At 39.3% G+C, this 25649-nt stretch overlaps 1 protein-coding gene across 1 annotated transcript in view; it reads left to right on the forward strand.

Moving 5' to 3' along the window:
- Positions 1 to 6908: 6908 nt before the first annotated feature.
- The window catches only part of SCNN1A (sodium channel epithelial 1 subunit alpha), a 51555-nt gene continuing 32814 nt past the window's right edge, over positions 6909 to 25649 (forward strand). The window contains exon 1 of the mRNA XM_072423845.1: positions 6909 to 7078. The gene's annotated coding sequence lies outside the window, so the exon portion shown is untranslated. The remainder of the gene's footprint in view (positions 7079 to 25649) is intronic.

Here is a 25649-nt window from a genome sequence, read left to right on the forward strand (position 1 = left end):
ACCTGGGATTGATCTAGGTATAGGCGAACAATCGCCTCACATTCAGATAATATTATTGCATTATTAGTATTTATATAGCGCCATCATATTATGCAGTGCTGTACAAGGTCCATAGTCATGTCACTAGCTGCCCCTTAAAGAGGCTCACAATCTAATGTTCCTACCATAGTCATATGTCTTTAATACAGTCTAAGGGCAATTTTGGGAGGTAGCCAATAAACCTAACTGCATGTGTTTTGGGATAAAAGAGGAAACCGGAATACCTGGAGGAAACCCATGCAGACAACCTGCAAACTCCATGCACATGTCCGAGATTCAAACCTGGGAACTAGCTCCGCAAAGGCCAGAGTGCTAACCACTGAGCCACTGTACTGCCCAGATATCAAACAATGCAATATATATAATACCACCTGAAAATCCAAAGTATCATTCATGATCAGGGACTGGAATAGGGAGGTGCAAAGTGTGCCACTGCACCCTCCTCAGCTAACTGAGCTCACCATAGGAGCCCTAGGTCAGTTCAGCTGGGGGTCCCAAATGAGTTCTACATAGGGGGCCCCTAATTCTGCAGAAGCCAATTGATTGCTCAGCAGTAAAACTGATCTAAATCCCAAAAAATGGAGAAATGGAAAGGTCTGGGATTTATGATTCCTTTTCAATTTGATGATTTTAGGCAATAATTGATTAAATGATCGTATGAACCCTTATTATTTCTACATTCTCCATCAAAACAATTTTCAGAAGGGCTGGCACTGAGAAAAGGGAAGTGCAGGAGGGGACTCATCGAGTTTATGTATGTTGTGTGAATTTAGGAAGTTTTTAAAAAGTCCAGCTACTTTTTTTTTAGTTTTGTATAGAATATGAAAAGATTAGAACATTTGTTGGGTGTTCAGTGTTATCAGGAGGTGGAAGGGATCGAACGGATAGAATTACTTTTCAGTTTGCAAAGGCTTTGTGTCCCATCTGCAATATTAAAGCTGAAATGTAATCTGTTCTTATTTATCTTTCCCTGTTCCCCACCCCTAACAACCTGCTTTTTGATTTTTAGTAATCATTCTGTTTTCAATATATTTTTTATTTTGGACCCAGGGCCAGGCCATCAGTAGGTCTCTGTGCTTCCCTATGCATTGCAGGAAGACCACCCTATATGTGATGTCATCAGTAGGTCCCTGTGCTTCCCTGTGCATTGTGGGAAGACCACCCTATATGTGATGTCATCAGTAGGTCCCTGTGCTTCCCTGTGCATTGTGGGAAGACCACCCTATATGTGATGTCATCAGTAGGTTCTGTGCTTCCCTGTGCAATGAAAAGGCTTGATGATGCTGGATATCTTCAAGCCCAGAAATGAGATGGCTCTATCTGACTTGATGTAGGTTCCAGTGCATATTAGAGAAGCTCACAGTGTGCAGTCAAATTAAAGGAACCAATTTCAGTCCAGGCGAGGAGCCTGAACAATTGTGCAGGACATATGAGAAGGCTGGAGGGCTGATCGACCAAGTAAATTAACGGGGAAGTCAGGTAAGGTAAGGGACTGCCAATGCATTATTGTTTTACTATTTTTATGGCTTGAGCTCAGCTTTAATACTTCTTAACTCCATGTAGAACTTCAAGGAAAACAGTGTGGGCATGTCATACTCCTGTTCTACCACTAGATGTCCCCAGCCCACCCAGAAGCTGCTTCTTGCATCTAGCTGCACCGTGCATTACGCTGTAACATTGTGCTTTGTGCTAAGACTTGCAACTAGATGTTTTTATATCTTTTTAGGGTTTTCATGTTTTCCTGATGACATAAAATACAAGTCAAGCCTGCAGAACCTTTGCCATCTCCAGTGGCAAAGCTACAGACCTATGGGCCCTGATGCAAAGTTTGGACCTGAGAGACTACTTCTGCATGTTTGCACCACTGCATATGAACTGCTAGTATAGATCTTTGAGCCCCAGGGCCCCAGGCCCATACCATGTTCAGTTTTTACATAAGAGTTCTCTTACCAAGACCCCCCCCCCCCCTCCGCCCTGTCCTACATCTTGGCCAAGCTTCGCTTTTACATTAAACTCTTTCCTTCAAATCTAAGTCCTTCCCTTCACATCTGACCCCCTACTGCCCTCTCCTTTCCATCAAAGCTTCCCCCAAGCTGTGTACATTATCTGCAGACTCAACAACATCCTGTTATTCAAATAGATAGCAGCTTGCAAGCCCATTAGGATAGGATTGGGATGGGCAATTAGGATATGGGGTGTTTCTTACATATCATATTTGTACTTCTCCTTTAAAACCCATAAAAATGTTTTAAAGAAATGTCTCCATTCTCCCAAGCCCTGAATCAAATATATCCGAATGGGCAGATTATGTTCATTGTAATAAATAGGAATAAGCTAGGGCTTTTTTCCTTTTTTTGCAACTGTTTGAAAAAAAAAAACACTTGAATGAGCATGACAAGTATTTCCAGTTCAACTCTTTAAAGGGCAATGTGCTCCAGGGCACTGCATGTAACATCCTAAAAAAAATATAAATGTATAGGATAAGGATACAAATGGACCCATCTCGTCCAATATTAGCCATTTTTTGCAGGAGGTTTCGATCTGTAAAACCACTTGAAACCACCGGTAGTTGAACTCTTGGTAGAATGAGTTACCTTGTTATTGCCTCTTTGCTGACCACTAGTGGTAAAAAACCAGAAGGCAGTTTGTATTTACAATTGAAAGTAGGTGTTACCTTCAAGTCAGTGCTTCTCCACCAGAGTTTCTCCAGTTTGCTATGGGTTCTTTAAGCAATTAGCAATTTGTATTTCTCATGTCAGTATAACTAAACACCAATGATTGTTTTGGCTTTCTAGCATGAGTGGCATTCTTCCCACTGACCACCACACTAATATACTATGAGCTGTGGATATATTATTTATAGCCGGGGTTCCCTGAAGACCTGAAAGTTAATTCAAGGATTCCCTAAAATGTTGAGGAGCACTGGGCTAAGAGTTCACTTTCCTATTCTGCCAGAATTGGTGCATGCACATTTTTTGTGCACTTTGATGCAAAAGCTGCCCATTCAACACAACACATGGCACCGCCTGGCCCCAGCATGCAGGAAACACAACACAAACACAAACAGGAAATGCAGCATATGTGTCAATGGGCCCTGTGACAGCCACCTAAATAACACTGGTTCAACATTTTTTAACACTTACATTTTTTGCACTACTTTAGAAACTGGCAGTGCTGGTGACTGGAGACAAATTAACTTTTTTCTTTTTTTTGCAGGGAGCATATAAGTGAAACTTCTTTAAAATAAATTGTTAAATCATTTGAAGCAAATCATGGGATGCAGATCTAAAGGAACACAATGCAAATAGGTATTACTAACCTTGTAGAATGTTGATCTAGTTTCCAGAAAGTTACCGGATTGCCTCTGGGTTTGGAAGGAATTTGGTTTTCCATTGGAGGAAATTAAATTGTGCTTTATTAGGATTTATTGCCTTCTTCTGTATTAAATGCATGGCTAGAATTCCAAAGCTTTTTTTCTGGTTGAATTTGATAAACATGCATTATTTTTTTAACCTATAATGGTTCCTTTTTACATCAGTGTATTATTAATGTTTTGTCTTTGGGATATAATACATTGATATGTTTCATTATAGCTTTCCAATACATATCCGAAGTAGACAAAACTACCCCTATTGTCCTATATTTTTCTAATATGTGACCCTTTAATTAGGTCAGTACATAATAACCCCAATATAACCCCAATACAAAGTTTATTTGCAAGAACAAAACATAGCCAGCCATGCCTTTAGTTCGTGAGCTCTGCATAATTGGGAGTTTCTCTTCGGGAGGGCTCCGAGCCCAAGTGCTCGGTGGGTATGCTTTAGCCAAGCCCACAGAGAATGGGAGCTGCCTGGTTCCAGCTAGGGGGGCTCAGTATGGTCCATCTTTGTTCGGCCAGGTCCGCTTAGTACTTTGCTCCTGTCAGAAGCATTATGGGGCAGGAAACATGTGGCCCTTCCTCTTTATAGGAGGGACCATAAATCACCCCCAATGCACCTTTTTTTGTGGTGTTTTTGCACCTTCACTTTTTTTTCTGTTTTTAGGATCACACCTCTTGGGAAAAATAAAGGTAGGTTTAGAAGGATTTCAACTGCACACTAAATGCATCATCAATAATACTGAATGATCACAGAACCTCTCCAACTGATGCAATCAACACAACCCAGAAGATGTCCAAATGGGCCATAATGGACCTCCAGCCAAGTGCACTTATCCTTTCAGTCTCATATCTAACCTCAAACACCCCCAACGTCAACCTTCCTATGATCACCCGCATACTTACCCTTATCCTACTACATCCTGGTATTTACACGCTACATGTGTCCATACAGTAGGTCTCTGTAGACTTCCATAGGGCCATCTCCTAATGTGGAGATGCTATGCACATTTTCTTTAAATGAAGTCAGGCTTTTTCCTTGCACATGAGTCAGCAGAGCTTCATCACAAATTCTAAGCTAAGTGAAATATCTCTTATAAGGAAGTAAATCACTATGGTTTGTGAACAGCCTGTATTCATTTAGTAAATCAACCCCAATAAAACAACTGCAACAAACATGGCCTGATTTATCAAAGCTCTCAAACCTTGGAGAAGATAGATCATATGGGAATCTGGGTGATCCAGTAGGTTTGGTATAGGATTTTTTAATTATTTGCTATTGGTTGGCAAATGTTTTCAAACATAGAGCAGATATATTACAGTTTTGATCAACTAGGTTCTTCCATGATAGTCTACCTGACCTGGCATTAATGGGACCTTCCAGTGTTAAAGTTTATGAATGGCCAAAACTTTTTTTTGGAATGAGTGGAGAAGGAATAAAACCCATTAATTTCGTAGAAGATGTAATTGAAGATACCTACATAAATGAATTACTGCATACATCAGTTGGCCTTGGAATGGGTGCTCCAATAGGGAAAATTTTGGATATCCCATCACTTTTTTGTCTTGGTTACAAGTCACTGAAGTGACCCCAGATCATAACACTGTCCCCACAGACTCCCCAAATCATAACACTGTCCCCACAGACACCCCAGATCATAACACTGGGGTTAAAATGGTTACAATGGACACCAGAACAAACAGCAAAGTTGAAACAAGCTAATTGGGAAAAGCACAGCAATATCCTACTCTATTCAAAACCACAAATAAAATGATGACATAAGGATTTATTTGTCAGGGTTTTCATCCATGATTCAACCATTTACTCCTAATTAGGAATGAGCAAGCAAAATTTTAAAATTCGATCTTGCAGCGAATCGGGCCATTCTAGCTTACTGAATATGTAAGCGAGAACGGCCTGTGTGGGACCTGCAAGAGCAATCAGGGGAGCGAAGGTGACAGCTCTGCTCCCCTGATTGCTCTTGCAGCCCTGTAGTATGTGTTCTTGGATAAAGATTCTCTATCAAAGAACACAGGAGTCCCGCGGCTGTGCTCATTATGAATGAATGCAGCGGTGGGAATCATCCTGTGATGATTTCCTTGATCTTCCGATGGGTCCGTTGGCCGAAATTTTCTCTAGCACATCCCAAAGATTCACTATGAGGTCTTGACTCTGAGGTGGTTATTCCATGGGTGACAATGATGTCTCATGCTCTACGAACTACTCTTTCACAATTGGAGCCCAATAAATCCTGGCATTGTTCTCTTGGAGTATGTCAGTGCCATCAGGGATTGGAAAATCAATTGAATTTGGATGGATGGAAACCTGATCATTCTGTATATTTAGGGAGTTATTTTTAGGCGCATAGCATTGCTGACCCTGGAACTGAGCCACAGAGGTGACTCCAAATCATAACACTGCCCCACAGCCCCCCAGATCATAAAAACTTCCCCTAAAGACACCCCAGATCTTAACAATGACCCCACTGACAACCCTGATCAAAACACGGCCCTTACAGACACCTCGGATAATAACACTGCCCCAACAGGCATTCTAAAATCATAACACTGCTCTCGCAGGGACCCCAGTTCCCAAAACTGCCCTTACAGACACCCCAGATAATAAAACTGCCCCTACAGACACCTATGATCATAATACTGTTCCATCAGGCACTCCAAAATCATACCACTGCTCCCACAGGCACCCCAGATTATAATACTGCCCCCTCAGGCACCTTACAAGGTAAATTTGGACTTATCAGTCCATTAAACCTAATCCAATATGCTCCCTATCAAATTGAAGCTTGCATTATCACATACTATATATTTGATCGAAATGAGGATTGAAATTTTTTGTTGGATCATCAGGGAAAGGATGGATCTAAAATACTTAGAAATAGGTGGAAATTCTGTCCCCTGCACACTTTCAGTTGAAAGTAATCATCAAAGGCTAAACAATCTACACCCATAAGTGCAAACCACCACCAATATGATGTCAAAAACCTGAAAAAAGCAACAGTGATGACTTTGTTGAACTAGTTGACTTTTCCACCATGTTTGATTCTATCAAGGGGGGTCATCAAAGCCACCACTTTAGGTCTTGGATTGCTCCACCAAATTGTCACATGTATATATATATATATATATATATATATATATATATATTATGCTTCCAAAGCTTTTCAGAATGGAGCACAGGTGTGTACGTTACTAAGGGGAAAGGATGAAAACATTTTTTTCCCCCTGAGTATGAATGAAGATGCAAGATAATCAGTTTTATAGTCCTGCATGGAGGAGCACCTTGGTAATTGGAAGCAGCTCTGCCCTGAACTGCTGTGACTTTACCTGTTTTTATGATCAGAGGTAAAGCCAGCTTCCAGGTGAGAGGGAGGGACAGGTGACAGGTACCTGGCTGCTAGATTCATCTGGAAAAAAACCAGTTCTGACTTTCCTTGGTCCAGCTGAAGCACAGGAAAGGGGAGGGGAACAGCTAGGAAGGCTGCAGGTGAGAGGCTGAGCGAGAGAGACATTGCAAGGTGCTCACAATATACAAACAGGTTCTACTCCAAGGAAAGAGCACGGGATCCATGACTTGAGAATGGAAACTTTTCTTGAATACTAAATGTAGAAGATTCCTAGGTTTGTGGACACAAAGAAACTCAGGTCAGCATCTTCCTCCACATACACCTGTATCAGGGGTGTTCATTTAACAAAGAAAATTATTTTTCTAAACTTCCATTGCAGAATATTACATGCTATGATATAGTATGCAATGCTTTTAGTATTATAGAATATATGGTGGTATTTATATTTCAAAGTGGTGCATTTCAAAATATAACGTGGGTTCAAGGACAGTGTCACGTTTTTAAGGTTGATCAGTTTAAATACCTTAAATCAGGATAAACAAAAATTACAGTACATTTTTTCCCCTCTTTACCTTTTACCCTCCTAAGGCCGACCTAAATGGTGAAATGCGTTGAGTTGAATAGGTGACAGAATTACGTTGGTAACGGTCTATTGCTCGGCATGGCTATGTGGATGGGTGCATGGAGAGATTGATCATTTTTAATACTGAGACAAGGACCTTTTCCTGTTTAAAAAATGTTTCTTTTGGGATATTAGAAAATGGAGGATTGGATAGAAATAATTCTGGGCAGGATAAACACATACAAAAAGTTCTAAAGTTCTAGTATAACCTTTATTATAAAAATTAATTTGATCTGGTGAAAAATTTTCTGCGGGATTAATGGAAAGTTGAATAGTTTATAGACCTATGGGTATTGGTAATGACGAAACACAACTATTCATGATTCCCACCAGGGATTGTCAGATTCCTTGTTTTATAAATAGAGCCCCTGGTTTAATTTTAGATATTGGGACTTTGGTTGTCACTTGTTGTGCACATAGATCAACACATGTTTTAATGTGATTGGCACACAATTGTTTCTTTTAAATTATTGTATAATTGTTTAGGCATCCGTTAATTCTGACCGGAAACAGATATATATAATGGATATATATATATATATATATATCTATATATATATATATACATATATAGATCCGTTATATTGCACTTACTAATCACTTTTAAATTTATGGTTGTATTTGAAAAAGGATTTGCACAAAGGTGATGGTGTTTGTTCAAACTAGATTTTATTATGTGTGCTCAGAAGTAATTCACTATCTATTTAAAGTTTTTTTTTCTTTACTGTAGGAGCATTGGCTGCTGTGTTTTATATGTTCCTAGTTTTATATGTTCCTAGTTTTATATGTTCCTGTTTTTAACAAGTAATGCTTTAAATCTGAGTACAAAAATATGTCATGATACTTGCATGTGGATAATTTGTCTTCTTTGATTTTCTTCTTTTTGCTTTATTTATTTATTTTTAATTACAACAAATACCTTTAAATTAGAACCTACTATTTCTTTTTACTTTTTATTATTTACATAATTACATCCAAATTTAAAAACGCATAGGTTTGGTCTAATTGATGTCTTTTCATATATGCAGATCAGGATTAGATGAAGCCCCCACAATACTCTCATCTCCCCAACTGTCTGCTGTATTAAACTCAAACTAAAAAATTACAGGGGGATTCTTGGAAGTATTTTAGGATATACCAATAATTGAGCAGTCCATTTCCAAAATGGATATACCCTTTTCGTAGAGGGAAGGGGGTTAGAGTTTTATTGTAGGGGAAATCATTTGCAGAAAATGCAAGAAACTGGGCTGAAGTTTAAACTGTTGGTACCCAGCGAACCTAAACATAAACTGAGGATTGATCTAGTCTTTAAGAAAGACCTTCCCACTCAATGAAAGGCTTGCTTTAAAAGTCGGGCCCCTTATCTCTACTCGGATCATCTGCTAAGGGTAAAGTCATAATTATTAGGAACATCCTTCTTTAACATGGCAGGGTTTGTGGTGTATTCCTGGCATGGAGTTTATAGAACCAACAAAAGTGGTCCAAGGGAAACTGGTGACAGGGTGAAGGGTACCCAAATCTAATAGGGGACAGATTACGGGGTAAGATATCTGTTTTGATCCAATCTGGGAGCTATTGCAGCACTAGTTGTTGAATGACTTGCTGGCCATATGACAAATATATCAGAACACACAATGCAGCACAGCTTGTTGTGTATGGGGCTGTGTAACCACAGATTTTTGGAGTGGCCATGTCAACCCCTGTCTACCACTGAAAGCACCAACAATAGTTATCTGAGCTTCAGAACTGACCAATGGAGCAATGAAAGAAGTGGCTTAGTTTGATGAATCTTGTTATTTTTATACATCATGTGAATGGCTTGGTGTGTGGTCATCATTTTTCTGGGGGGATATGGCACCAGGAGGCCTTATGGGTAAAGGGCAGGTCAACGGAGGTAGTGTAATTTACTGCTGCTAACATGTTGGTGCCCATTATGTATCTTCATGTTCGTAGACAAAATGTTTGAAGACATTTAGGAATGGGTGGGAGATGGGATAACATCTCCAAAATCATGCCTTCCTTTTCTTGTTTTTAGTTGAGGGGTCATGCATCTTGCTTATTGAAGGTCACACAAGGTCCAATAGACATTTTAGACCAAGCATTCTCAACCAGGGTTCAATGGAAGCCTTGATTCCCCAAGAGGTTCCTAGGGGTTCTATAAGATGTGGTTAACTGACCTCCCATCTGATGTTGTTCTGTGTTGAAGGTCACTTGGCAGAGCCACCTGAATGACACCAGTGGCTGTCTGTAAATTTGGAATTGAGATCACTAATGTAAAGGGAATTTTCCTATCTGACTCCAAATTATTTAGTTTTAGCAGGGGTTCCCTGAAAATTATTCAAATGGTTCTTCTGAATAAAAAGTTTGATAAAGACTATTTGCGTTTAACTTTTAATGAAGGACCATTACTGATCCAGCATGACTGTAAAGCTACGTACACACGTCAGATTTTTATCGCCCGATAATCGGCATCGGCCAATTATCGGGCGAAAATCTGCCGTGTGTACAGTCGGTGTCGTCCATCGTCCGGACGACCGACCTGCCGGATCCACGGACGATGGACGACAGCCGATCCTAATGAAAGGGAAGGGGAGAGCGCGCAGCAGGGTGCCGCTCCGTCGCTCTCCCCCTCCCCTCTCCATAGAGCATGAACGGTGCTGTATGTACAGCACCGTTCATGCATCGTGCACTCCCTTGTCGTTGGAAAGGATCGTGAAAGATCCTTTCCAACGACAAAAATTGGAAGTGTGTACGCAGCTTAAATCCAGGGTAAAAAGCCAGTTTCATAAAACCATGGTTTGATAAATCTAATAAGGAGGAACTTGATCCCTGACCTCATCCATACTGAATACCATTTGGATGAATCAATACGCTGATTTGTGAGCCAGATCTTCTCACCAGCATCAGTACCTGACCCCACAAATGCTCTTTTGGCTGAATGTATACTAATTCCCTCTGGTATCCTCCAATATCCAATGATAAGTCTTCTCAGAAAAAAGTACATAGGTATAGCCATGAAGGGTGGGCCAACTTCATAATAATGCCTGTGGTTTTGGAATGGTATGTCTTACAAATCCATTGGTGTTCTGGTCATTGGTGTTCATGTTTCCACAGACCATTGTCCATGTAACCATTTCAATATCTCTGTACCGCTTGATGAAAGACATGTTGCTTTAAAAGCTGTATAATATAGTGCTGGTTTTACAGTGCAATTAGTCAAAGTCTTGACCAGTTATAAACGCCGAGGGGTAAACATCCTAATGGACAGCATTACCAGCAATAAAAACCTTTAAATTTTTCCCCATTACATTCAAACAAAATGGTTTTACAACATTGGGAGCTGTTGTTAGCTATGTAAATAGCTCAATACTTCAACAGCAAAGTATTACTGGAAATGTTATAAAAAAAATGTTGGCCACCGTGCAGTTTCATATATTCAGGAGCAGTCAAGCAGGAGATCTCTTGTTGTGTAATGATATTACTCTCAATCTGTTTCAAGAGACACTTAAGTCTTTATTTGGCTGTATGGAAAAATTTTGGCTGACCTCCCTCTCTCGGGCCCCCCTGGATATCTGGGAACATTACGACACATAATGAATGTGTACAAACCTCTTGATGGATTGCTGCATGTCTGAACTACAGAAAGAGATGTGAGAGTGTTCTTGTGTGTGAACAAACTGCTCCAACCGGATCAGCAGGCTGGAAGGGGGAAGATATAAAGAACAGTGTGCTGGGGTCAGTGCTCCCCCACCAGGGTTCATCGTAATCTAGGATGGTGCCATCTGAAATCAGAACAATGCCTAATACTAATTATACACCAATGGGTCTGCTTACAAAAAAATGATTATGACATAAACTGCCTCTCCCCAATGGCAGAGAATATGGCGGCTCCTATGGGGTTTGGCCCTATCACCAGAATAACCAGGTGGGACACTACCCAATGATCCCATTTACCAGTACCATGGGGTTCAGGTACACAGCCCTACCCCAACCTCTCCAGAGGACACGGCCTTCCTCTCAATGCTAGCCAATAACCAGGGAGTTATAGCCTATAGAAGTTTAAGAACCTTCCTGTAGGGTCAACCAGAGAGACATATTGTACTTTAACCAGATAGAGATATGGAAAATGGACTAATTTAAATTCTCCAGGTCCATGTGTCTTCAACGGCAGTGGTTGGTTCTCCACCAGAAAATGTTTGGTTAATGTCTAATTCTCTTCTTTATAAACCAACCCTCATAAAATGTGTTTATTTTGCATGAACATGCTTAGCATACATTGTAGTTGCAAAACATTCCCTTTTTAGTATACTCGAAACACTATATAATTCTTATTTTTTATTTTGTAAACAGAAAACAATCAGACAGTCAAGTAGGTAGAAACTAAAAACATCATACCACAATAGAGTGCATTCACAAAGCAGCAAAACAATTCAAAATCGTCAATAAGTGCTTTAAATCGGTCATCAGTTTCCAGGTAGTTATGCAATTTAACCCTAGAATTATAGCCCGGTTTTCCGGGAAGTTACCTATAACTAATATGCATGGTGGAATTTTTCACATGGGCACGAGACAGCAAATTTGTATTTCGGTGCATGCATGTGAGGTTGCAATAAATAATAATTAAAAATATAAACTTTAAATAAAAACTGATAAGGTAAATACATTCCTAGCTTGTTGGGCAGAGGTTTGCTTATATGGTGGTGCTGCCATCAACGTAAGGCTTGCGTTAATAGTAGTTAAAAGAATAAAAGGCCAGTCCAATTAGGCTAGTCCTAATAATAGGGCCCATATATATTTGTATGGTCCATTGTTGCATGGTGATGTGTGTTGTGCCAAGGCAGCGCCCTTATTCAAAGGAAGAAAATCAGATATGATTCTTTAATTCCATCTCACAGCAGCATATCCATTGCCATTTTGCATAAAATAACTTTTTGGTTACACACTAGTGCCATGAGCCAGCTTCCCAATGTGGTAGTAGCCAAACCCTGTGCAAAGTGTGTTATTTACAGTCAGGGGTGCATGTGATGACTGAATCATGGATCTACATAGAATAATTAGTCATTTTTTTTAAAAAAGCTTTAAAAATTACAATAAAACTAAAATGTTATATTTGATTTTAGTGATTGGGTTGTGGTGCAGATCAGCAGAATCACCCTATGGCATGTTATACCTCCTGGGAACTCCAGCAATAAAATTCACCACAATTAGGTTAAAGGGCATCCAAGCTTTTAAAAAATAATTTCTGACATATAAATTAGAAATCACTCACCTTACACCTATCTAGCATCATGTACCATGTTATTCTCAATGGCCATGGCAAATATGCAAACGGTCAACGACCTGCCATTGTGCTGTGCATTTCACACACCCGGGGCTATAAGCAGCCAATGAAGATGGGTTAATTTGGAGGTGCTCCACTGCAAGGGCAACAATAGTCATCCAAAAATGTTAAGGGTATATGACTATGGTTGGGAAATTACGGTGTGGGCTCATCTAAAGGAACAGTAAGACTTGACTATTGACTCACAGCTATAAAGAGATACAGAAGATGGAAAATCAACTGATCAATACCCAGTTTTAAATATAGGCAGCACTGCACTGAATATTAGGCATGTCAATCTTTCCACCATTCTCCCCTATGAAAAGGTCCATATGGTCCATACGGTCCCCAAATTTTGATCATCTGACAAGAACTTTCATGGAACTTTCTTGGATGAAAATCTACCACCAGTACAAGTGTTCTATGCCATCGTTTAGCAATCCTTTGGGCCTGATTATATTACAGCTCTCCAAGACTGGAGAAGATAGACCAATTTGCTGGATCATCCAGACTCTCCCGTGTCTTCTGCAGTCTGGGGACACATCAGGCCTTTTATGTCCGTTCAGTAAATGAACAACTGCCAAGTTTACCTTTGGGGCAAACCAATAACCTACCAGTATGTTTTCGAGAAGAATTATCTTTTGAGGTTTGGATAAGCTTAAGTTTTAGAGTAATTTTGGATTGCTGTGGAGGACACAGACATCCAACATTTTCAGAAGAGTCAAATGACCAATGGAGGCTGCAACATTGGCCAATGGGGAGATGGCATTTATTGCTGTCCTGTTGCAGGAATGGTTTAGCTATTTTATTTTAGAGACTTAAAGACTCTTCAAATAAAATTGTGTATTTTGTGCTTTTGATAATGTGCATATTGCAGTCCTTGACACTAGACTTGGCTAACCAGCTGTTCTTTCTGTGGTTTCCCTTTTCCTGTCTCTAAACCGAATCTTATTGCATAAAGAGACGTCTATTTTATATTTTGCCTTAGTCAACCTTTTTTCCAAGAACTAACTTGCTGGTATGCTATTTTTGTGCAATCTACATCAGGATGATATTAGACAAGTTTGATGAATTAGGCCCCTTGTTACGGTTGAGAAATAAAACCAACAATTCCCACTTTTGGAGGAGGACTCAGCTTGCATCTTCATAATATGGGGTCATGTAAAATTTCAGCTCCAAGTAAGTAGGAAAATGCAACAATCCTTCATTACTTACAAATACATGGGCCAGGATCCACTAATACAGCAAAACTGCTTGAACACTGGTTGCTTTTTTTTTACACTGATACCTTTCCATGACCCAGGTAGTTTGAAGGTTCGCTCCCCTTCCAATCATATGACCTTATCCTGAACTTCCCTCGATTAGACACAAACACTTTAATGGGATAAAAGGTCAGAGACTTGTTGTTTTATTAACAATTTACGCTAAACTTTTCTTAAACTTACATAAAATATATCGTAACACTGATATCATCTTAAGTTCAAATGTCAGTGCAACTTTACTATCACAGTTCTCCAACATTTTACCCGTATCGTCCTAGTCAGTACTACCACCCCCTCTTAACAGGCTGCAGATCCTCGAAGGCCCTAACCACAACTCCATCCCACTTGAGGCTGCTGTAACTGCTCCCTGTTCCCAGCTTCACAGGTTGGGAAGGAACATATTTTGCAGCAGCCCCAAAATCACCAACTTTTGACATTCAACCAGTTAAGAATACCCCACACCAAGATGGGCCCCGACATTATTTGCTTACCACAAAGCACCACCTCCAAGGACCTCAGCCAACACCCACTCAAACCACATCTTTCCAGGGCGGGCAGGTGGAAAGACCGCTCCCTGCTGCTTTCAGACTGACCTCCCTCCTTCGATCTACCCATCCTTTAAGCCCCTCTCTGTCCCATCCTTTCACCATTAGCCTTGTCCTGACTTCCCTGTCACCCTTGCCCCTGGTCATGCCCTCTCAACCTAGTCCTCCTGTCGCCAGAGTCCAGTCTGTACTTTATACTGGTTTTCGAAAGGATGCAATTATTTTGATGCCGAATGAAAAGTTTATTCTGTTTAATTGGAAAATGGTACATTACACTGGGGAACCCGTTGTTTGTTGAGTTGGATCTTACACTTGTTTTTTACTAATTTTGGGTAGTGAATCCAGAAATGACCCCAGTTTTTTGCTATCACATCCAGTTTTTACGATACAGGGCACCCTCCATTTTTGTTGAAAAACATTTTTTTGATACAGTGAAAAAATAAGGAAATAATAACTTGAATGTACTGTTTATTTAAATTTATTTTGTTCATACAAAGGACTCATTGTTACTCTTTGACATTTTTTTACAGTAAAACATTTGAAAATTATTCAGGTAAGCGGTTAGGGTAAACAGGCTCATAGATTTTCCTGGAGTGTTCAGTGTTAGGACAATCCCGCCGGATGCTCCAACAATAGTCAGCCATCATATGTACATCCCATCTACCCTGATACCGTCCTTCCATGACCTTCAAATCTTGGTGGAATCCTTCACCTTGCTCATCACTGACTGCACCAAGGTTTTCTGGGAAGTTAGAAAGATGGCTATGCAGAAAATGCACCTTGATGCTCATATTGCAACCAAACATTTTGTAGCTCTCCAAGAGTTTCTGGACAATTTCTGTGTAATTTTTTGCTTGTGTGTTTCCAAGAAAGTCCTTGACAGTGGCTTTGATTGATAACCAAGCATTCCTTTCGACTTCGTCCTGATGTTCTTCTTTGATGAGCTGCCGAATCTGTGGACCATCAAACACGCTGGCATTTAATTTTTCAAATGACAGGCTAGGAAATGCCAAAATGAGGTACTTGAAACATTCTCCTTCAGTTGGCAAAGCTTTAACAAACTGCTTCATCAGACCTAGTTTCATGTGAAGAAGCGGGAATATATTATTCTTTCTATCAACAAGTGGCTCATGTAGAATGTTTGGATCACCTGGTTTTAGGGCAGATCTTGAAGGCCAGTTCCTTTCCACCCAATGCCTCTCACAAGCTCTGCTGTCCCACATGCACAGATAACAGGGATACTTGGTGTATGGCATGTAGGATGGCAGGATGGCAGGATGGCAGTCCTTTTGAGGTCTTTACCAATATGGCAGCAGCATATAGCACTCCTTTAAAACCCAATACCATTCTCTAGCATGAGCAGAACTTGGCAGCAGTCTCCTTTTTGATAGATGTGTTTAATAGGTTTGTCTCTCTCTCTACCATAAATCTCCTGCTTTGTATAGGCTGCTCTTTCATTGCATTGTGCTGCCTGTCTCATAACATGAGTGTATTTATAGTATAAGCAAGTTGTATCAGGTACAGTCGGGTACATGTTCTTTTTGTGTATCTTTGCAACTTCTTTACCTGATTTAATAAATGAACATCCACGATTGTTAAAGTGGAACTAAATCCTTAAATTAAAAAAACTGCAACCAAGCCGGCTTTTTATTAGAAAAGTAAGAGGCGATCTGCAATCACCGTCTGCTCACAGTTTCAATTGAGGAACTAGGTAGGTAGCTCTGCTTTAAATACAAACGTTGCCTTTGTGCTTGTGTTTATGATTTTTACAATCCATTGAACTCAAATGCAGAACGCTTGGCTAATCAGCCGTCCCAATTGTGATTTTCATTTTTCTGCTCATAGATATATCTTAGGGAGAAGTATATTCTTAGTTTGCCTTGTTCATCAGTTGTCCAAGAAATAAGCTGCATAAGACTTTCTTGTGATTTTTTCTGAACATTTTTTAAAATTGGTTGCACTGCCATACTGTATGCTGATCATAGACATGTCCAGAAAGTTGATTTGGCCACATGTTAAATTTAGACAGCCAGGCATATATCTCAGTCACTGTCCAAAATAATTCACTGGATTGGTTACAAACTTTTGTCCAATAACTTGCTCCCCTCGAAGTGGTGCCAAGGGGTATCTGCCTGCCCCTTCTTCCCTTCCTCTTTTTTACTGAGCCAATCAAACATGTTATAGGTATCTGTATCATAAGACTCTTAAACCATTTGGAAGGTAATGATGGAAACTCCATCAAGATACAACAATCATTTAAAAAATCTCTAAAAAGAATACGTTTGCAAACATTTTGTGTAATACCTGCTGCGAAGAATATTGACATGCATTGACAAGATGAACATAATACTTGGAGTGCGTGAGGGGTGGTAATGGTGTAGTTACACTTTCCTTGTTGCTTTGTTCTGCCCAGGAAAATGGCAGCACCTGAAGCATTTTGGAGCTGATTCACTAAAGCCCTGTATAGAAATCAGAATTACGTTGGCTGAGACAATCTTTTGTGATTACTTATGGTGAAAATCTATCATTGTTACTAGTGTACCCTAATGTCAATTTGTGTTCTGCCATGGCAAATCGGTAACATGTGGGGGCAAATGATTGCTAATTTATTCTGTTGGAAAAATGCAGAAGGGCATTGTCTGCTCATTCTTGCCCTTTCAATAAAACACAACAGCAATGTCTGTTCAGCACTCATTCATTATACTTCACATTATTATTCACCATGTGATCCAAAGATAAAGATTACAATGTATTCCAGCAATGTACAGCTTGACCATGGATTGTAGTTTTCTTTCTTTCTTTCTTTCTTTCTTTCTTTCTTTCTTTCTTTCTTTCTTTCTTTCTTTCTTTCTTTCTTTCTTTCTTTTCTTTCCTTCCTTCCTTCCTTCCTTTCTTTTCTTTCTTTCTTTCTTTCTTTCTTTTCTTTCTTTCTTTCTTTCTTTCTTTCTTTCTTTCTTTCTTTCTTTCTTTCTTTCTTTCTTTCTTTCTTTCTCCAGTCTGGATAAACTACCTGCAACATGTAATTATGCTGAGTCCTTTTATAGTCCTCAAACTGCGGCAACTACCCAATGACAAGACCTTAGGGCTGAAACCACCTGGGAAAATTATGTGACAATGGAGTTCTTGTTAGATTCCCAGGAAGATAAATGTAGAAGCATTTAATCTGGTGATTTGCTTCGGTGAGCCTGCAAGTTTCTCCTCTGCTCTGTAAAAGGCTTATTGGCCGTGGCTGCAAACAACAATATTCATTTTAGTCTTCTAATATGGTTGTCAAAGGTTTACAGTGTATCTAAGTCCAAGAAAAAATAATATATTGCAGTATTTGCTAATTTTATTTTACCCTAGCGATCCTGACAGTAACACATTTACTGCACCATAGTGCAACACTTACCCACCCCACTGTACCTATAGAAAAGCTGTAGAACTAGAAAAGACTACAGAACTCCTCACAGTCCTGTCATCTCTATAACAAAAAAGATGAGTTCTGTAGAGAGATCTGGGAACAAGGTAACCTAAAAAGAATGCAACACAACCACAGATGCTAATGAGGAGAAATCATAAGGCCAAATGACAGGTTTGGGAAATGGCATCTTGGAAATTCGGAGAGAAATGTAGAGAACCCTCGCCTGTAATACGTAAACTTTTTGCTAAAATTCAATGCACTAATACTCTAAGGGCCCAATGAGTGTCAATGAGCCCTTGTTTTCTCCCAACAGTTTTGATTACCCATACAAGTCAATAGGAATGCAAAATTCACTTGAAGACAGTTAAATGCAGATCAAAAGAAGGTCAACTGCAGATCAGAGAAATTCCAAATGATCCGAGAAGAACTTTTTATAGAACTTTCATCCAGGATTCAAATATATTTCCAGTTCCTGGTGTAAAAACGTTATAAATGGACCCATAAGTGATAAACATGCTCTTGAAAATAGAAAGAAGGGATGACACTGGTGTCACCTTTGCATACAAGTTGAACATTAGAGAAGAGTTGCTATTATTAATATGTCCTTCATAGTGGACATTTGTATGAGAACAGGTGATACCCAACCAAGGCAGTGTTAGCCCAGCCAAAAACGTAGTTTTTGAACAATTTGAACCCTAATCAGGTTTTGATTGCGATCCAAAACAATGGAGAAAGCAACAGCGGTTCTAATCTCTCTCAATCAAACTATAAAAAAGTTGATGGACTTTTGAAGCTGAACTTTGGTTACGAAAACAGCTAAATGTAGTCTCACCATGGGCAGAATCCACTCTGTGTGCACCAAACTCCTTTGCAAACTTATTTATTACCTGGTAAATGTAGCTGGTATATCATCACTGACCTGTACAGCGCCTGTGTTGAGAACCAAGCTTTGAAGGAGACCCAACAGAACCAAGCACTAAGGACTGCCTACAGAAAACAAGGGGATATAAGCCAATATGCACAAAACTGCTGTTCTATGTGACCAATAGGACTCATCTAAGCCTATAGAATGTACTGGTAACTCCGTATACATCTTTATTCATACTGGAGACCATGCCAAACATTAATGGTCACTTAGGCACCCATGATCTGTAAGGCCATGTACCACAAGTTCCAATTTTGGATACAAATGCAGTAACCTTGCACAAGAAAAGAGAGCAGCAATGATCAGTCTTATTACAGGAAGCTCCTACACAGTGCCAAAGTCTACACAAAGCACACTGAGATTCAAAGACTACACATTCCTTTTGTAATTATACAATATTTGCTTATACCGGGGTTCAGCTAGCTTTAATATTGATATGAATATTTATGTTAATATTAACTTTTAGTCTAGTATGTAAATGTCATGTGGAGAACCTTAACCAGATTCTTTGCCAAACCAGTTAAAGAAAATGAGAGCAAAACTGGTTTTGATGACCCTTAGGAAGCAATATTTTTAATTACATTCAGTTTATCCTACCAGAAACCTAGGCTATAGTAACCAGTGAACAATGCTTCTCTATGTATGAAGCACAAAGACCTCCATTTTAATAAAGGGTGTGGAATCCACCAACCTTGTTTATAGCCCATGAATGTATATTGCCCCTACGGCAGCTCCACGGACATAAATTTAGTTGTAGAAGAACCTTGTAGTGTCTTGTAATGATGATTGGAAACTGTGACAGAGTTTCCCATGACGTACAATGTGCATGATGTGCATTTCCAAAATCACCCTTGTAAATCATGGCCAGTTTGTTCCAACTGGGAAGAAAAAATCTTCCTGCTCACCAAGGCTTTTGAATATTCATTGGATCAATCTTTGGTATCATTTACTAAGATATAGAGGATGACAAAGTTGAGACTAATGAATGCTAGTTATATCACCAGATACCGTAGACGGTGGTGAGCAAAACTAAACCTTAAAGTAAATTGAGCTTTTTGGTCATACAAGACCTTGACAAGGCTTTTCCAAGAAATTGAGTGACACCCAGCACTTAATCATTTCCATGACATTGAACTTGGAAGAGGAATGAGCTACCAATAAAAGAGATTACTTTCAAGAAGACAGCACCTCTAAGATAATATTGAGAACAATAGAAGAAAAAGATAAATATGGGGTAGGTTAAGAATAGAAAGTTGGAGAGGAAGAGCAGAAAAAAAGGCAAAGACTTGAGATGTACAAGAGATAGCCAAAGCTAAGGAAGCTTCTAGAACAGTATTTCTCAACCAGAGACCCTTGGAGCCCAGGGTTCCTCCATAGGTTGCTAGGGGTTCCTTGAGCGATTTGTGCCTCTCAGATCAGTTTAACGGACACCAATGATCTTTTTGGGCAATGATCTGTAAAAGTGACTTTCTTTCCAATGACCAGCACTGTAAGAGGAATTCTTTCAATTGACCACTACATTAATGTACTGTAAGCTGTGGTTATAATAATCATAGCAGAGGTTCCCTGAAGACCTGAAAGTTTTGATGGGTTCCCACCTTGGTGTCCAATTACACCCTACATACAGTAATCAACTAATACAAAGGCAGCAGTCCATTGCTTGTATACAAGGATTGTGAGTCCTTGTCCATTTCTGGCAGCAAATCAGCCTACCATGATCTGTTTTCAGGGTCAAGGCCGGTCAGGACTGAGTGATATCCATAGCCAAAACCTGTTTGCTGTTCGGACAGAATAAAGTAGGGATCAAACTCATACCAGTTGTGTTTATTTGCTGTCTGTGTATCATTGGAGAAATATACTTTGATCTCTGGTCCCAGAGTAAGAGAAAATCTCCCAAAGTCAGGGAAATTCTGCTCTTAAACATTTGTCCACGGAACAGCCCCTGTACAAAGCATTGGTCAGACCACATCTGGTATATGCAGTTCAGTTTTGGGCCCCAGTTCACAAAAAGGACATTGTGGAATTGGAGAGAGTGCAGAGAGGGACAACTAAATCAATAAAAGGAATAGAGGAGCTCAGCTATAAGGGGAGAGATTAGCTGAACTGAATCTATTCTCGCTTGAGATGTATAAGGGGGGATATGATCACCCTGTATAAAAATATAAAAAGTTCATATAGAGAACTCTCTTCCCCAATATTCACTGTAAGATCATTACAGAGAACAAGAGAGCGCTCTTTGTGTCTGGAGGAAAAGAAGTTTAATCCCCGGATAAGGAAGGGATTCTTCACTGTAAGGTCTGAGAAAATGTGGAATCGGCTCCCTCAGGAAGTAGTTTCAGCAACTACTATAAATTACTTTAAGAAATAGCTGAATGATTTCTAGAAGCACAGCATATAACTGGGTAATAAAGCTTTAAAGTAACAAGTAAACAGTGGCTGTTCATCCAGAGAACATCGGATTGCCTCATGGAATTAGGAAGGAATTTTTTTCCCTTGTTAAAGCAAATTGTACCAGGGATTTTTTTTGTTTGCCTTCCTCTGGACCAACTATGTCTTATAGGGTTTTATATCTTAGATATGATTATTTCCCTAGTGGTTGAACTTGATGGACTTATGTCTTTTTTCAACCTAACCTACTATGTAACTATGTAACAAGTGTCCTAGTTGGAGGACAGCTCTAAAATGTTAGATTTCCCTTCTTTATGTTTAGTTGGCAATGTTCATTAGGAAAAGTTAGAAGTGTGATTCTCCTCAATGGGGACACAAACACCAAAATGTTTGTTAGTAAAAGTGCTCTTATTTCATATGTATGCTAAATATTCAAACATGACCCCATTATCCTGGTTAAAATGTTGTCCTACAACAGTTGCAAGTTCCTTTTTTAGAGATGATTGAACAATCATAGTGCTTGGTATAGTGTGTACCCTCGGCTATTTTGTAACGTTATATCATTAAAGAGTAACTATCACAAAAAAAAAAACACTTAAAGGCCATCAATCCCTCTGTAATGGGTCGACCCACGCCATCCAATCTTCTGTCTTCAAGGGCTGGACCATCATTTTTCATCTTCTTCCTGGTTCTTTTTTCTACGTCACTCAATGGGGTGAAACCCCTAACGTTTTTATTTCTTTGCTGTATATGTATCAATGAATAAATATACTTTTATCTCTGGTCCAAGAGACACAAAAGAAAGTTAGGGGAAATCTTCCAAAGTACAGGAAATTCTTCTTTTAAACAGTTGTCCCTGGAACAGACGTCCCATTTGGAAATTTGCCTTCAAATCTTGTTTTGGGGACAGCTCTAAAATTTCAGATATCCCTTCCCATACTTTCTAGGTGGTAATGGTCACTTAGACATATAGAGGGGTAAATGTCCCCAACGGGAACACAAGCTCCAATACAGACCCGACAATGGGTCTAACCCTATTCCACTCAATCCAAAACCAATAAAAGTTTTTGCCTACAGGTACACCTTAACAATATACATATCAGTGCCCAATGAATACCTCCTGCATGTGGCGATAACTGTAAGGTGATACAATCTGGAAAAGTGAACAGCACACGTAATCTATTTGTCAATATTCGGTATTGCTCCACATTGAGAACAGTCAACATGAGCTTGGCACAAAGTCAATAATAATTGGATATTTACTACCCAACAAGTCTGAAATTACAGCCCATACTATGTATACTTGCTTCTAACCATGGGTATCCATTGGCAAGGTGAAACAGTAATCACTGTTTAAAGAAGACATAAGGTGAGAATATTGAATTGGGGCTTTCCCACCTAATGCTTTGAAAGCCACACCATGTATGTGCCGGTATTTTGAAATCAAGGAAGCATCCTTGTTGCTGGGTTTATGTCATTGTTTGATACAGAGATGGACAATGAAGTATGGAGAGGTGAACATTTGTAGTCCTGCAGACCAGGCTGACAACTCTGCTTGGAATTTTAGTTCAGCAAAGAGAATGTGTTGTCAGTCCAAGCATTAGGTTTGGATTACCATAAAATTTTAGAAGATCAACTGCATATGTGTTGGTCTTGGCATACATTTCAAGTTTATTACCTATCATTCAGACCTTTGTTCATTACTAAATCAATTTCTATAATAAGACGTCAACACCCATGCCTGAAAACTTCATCAGTGCTACACTTTAAATAGCTGGTGTTACGTCTTTAAATATGGCAATAACATGTTCTGCATTCCCTGGACTATGCAATAATTAGTAATAATTGTAATATTACCATCATGATTCATTGGGGTAATTTACTGAAATAGTTTAGGATTGATGGCATAACTACAGACCCATCGCCCTGATGTGGTATTTGGACCAGGGCCCGCTCACCTTTTATTATCCTTGATGATGTTCAAGCTACATATCAATGGGTCCCAGTGCTAATTTTTGGCAAAATCCTTCCCATCAGGAGCTCCTCTATACATCTGATTTCTCTCATTCAAATTAAGAGCTTTTAAGTTATCTAATGCAAAAGAAGGAAGAAAAAACAATGGTATACTGTATACAATAGTAAGTGGTCCCAGTGGTCACATGTGTTACACCAAAATATGGCAATGCATTACACATACCTTTGTGTGCTGTGGTGACATGCATCCCTAATAGCACCCTAAACCTACTTTATCAATGTACTGTGCTGTCTTTTATTCTTAATTGCCCCCCAAAATTACTTTACCAGTTTACTGTGCTTCTATTTATCCCTATTAGTACCCCCAAAGTCATTTTGCCAGTGTACTGTTTTGCTATTTATTCTTAATGACGTCTCAAATTCATTTTTACCAATGTAGAGAGCTTTCTTTTATCCCCCAAACTGACTTTTCCCATTTCTTTTTCCATGTATAGCCAATGGCACCCCCATATGCACTTCGTGCTGCCATTTTTTCCTTAATAGCACACTAAACTGACTTTACCAGTGTAGAGTTCCACCATTTATCCTTAGAGGCAAATCAAACTCATTATACCAGTGTAGTGTGCTTCCATTCATCCTTAATGGCACCCTAAATGCACTTTATCAGTGTGTCTTGCTTTTACTTTCCTTTATGATACCCGAAATGAACTTTACCAGTGTCGTATGCTGCCATTTATCGTCTGATGGCATCCCAAACCTATTTCTCCAATGTTTTGTGTTGCATTTTATCAATGATGGAAACCAAAGTCCCTTTACCAGTGTACGGTGTTGCCATTTATCCCTTTAGGCACTCCAAATACACTTTACAATACACTGTAATCTTGTACATTGTGGACTGCCCTAACACCCACCAAGGCAAACAGCATAGTGGGAACAAGACCAAATATACATGAATAACATTTTTAGTAAAAAAAGAATACAAGCCCTGTACCCTTTCTTGTTCTTCCTGCTAGCGTTCTCTCTTGACTTATCTACAGACAGGTGGTAAAGTGATTCCACCATGGTTCACCATTTTCAGCCAGTTCTACGCCAGCCAAAAGCCCGCTGTATATCAATAATATATATGGAACATTTTTTTAAGTCCTATGGCTGTGATGAGCTTTTTCAAAAATTCCGTTTATCACCTCTGAGGGATGACAACTCACCAATATTTGTGGTTATCATATCTCAGATAAAACACTCTAATATATATAAATACATACAATATACAATACAATAAAATATACAATACAATAAAAAATTGCCCTCTCTCTAATTTGATGCCTATTCACATGCATGTGCAGCCACTTTCAACTAACTACACATCTGAAGTGTATATATTCAATAAAGAGGATACAGGAATAAGAGAAAGTTTGGTAAATGTAGGGTTGTGCTTTCTAAGAGGTCACTAAACTTTCTATGTCGGAGAACTTTCCAACTTTCAGTAATTGATTCCCCCCCAGAGAATGTTCAGTAAATCTCAGATTAACCTCTTTAGAAATAAACTCCAAAATGTTTTGTGTGTTTTCAACTTATTAAACTTTTAGGACATTTTGAGTGCTTTGTTTTTTTAAGATTAAATTTCCAACAGCTTTTAACTTTATTACAGCTGCTACTATCCCCATTTAATTCAGCCTTTAGTTATCCTAATAAAAAATCAGGTGTCGCAGCCAAAACAATCGTCAAATGATGAATCACATCAGAGTGCAGCTGTTGTATTTAAGCCGTGCTAAATAAATGGAAGTTAACAAATCAATTACAACACAAAATATGTGATGCCAGAATATGGCATCTTCCCCCAAACAAAGAAATGTAATCTGGTGTTTTTTTATATTTCCATAGAACTCATATTACCAATAGGACCCTCTCCATTCTACGTACTTTTAAATTTTAATATTCCCCAAAGCAGTGTCCAGCTCCATTTAAGCTTTTAAACACAAAGTTTGTCCACTGGCCTGTTTTTTATATTATGAATTACCCCCCCCCCCCCCTATTCATTTAGCTTGGGATTTGCTGCTAAGTTTGGGTTTTAAAGATTTCAAGCTAATTTGGAGGAACCGCCAAGACCCCAACTGTTACTGTTCTGGATTCAGTCACTGACTTGTTGTTCCAACCAGGGCTCTCATCAAAAGAGCTTGACCTTTGCATTATTGGAACTTTTATTCAAGGGGGGCCAGGAAAGTTGCATTGTATAGGGCTCAGAAATTTCTGATGGTGGCAATTGTACTTTGCAAAGTGGTCCACAATCCTTAGTAATTGTTACTTATTGTTCTTACAAATTTTGTATAGAATGGGGGAAGGCTTGGACCCCCTGGCAGTTTTTTTTTTTGCTTTTGTATGTGTCCCTGTTGCAGATTTTCCCCAATTACATGTCTGAGAAACTTTTGTCAG

Source organism: Pyxicephalus adspersus, chromosome 10 (assembly GCF_032062135.1).
Source record: "Pyxicephalus adspersus chromosome 10, UCB_Pads_2.0, whole genome shotgun sequence".
In the NCBI taxonomy this organism is placed as follows: domain Eukaryota; kingdom Metazoa; phylum Chordata; class Amphibia; order Anura; family Pyxicephalidae; genus Pyxicephalus; species Pyxicephalus adspersus.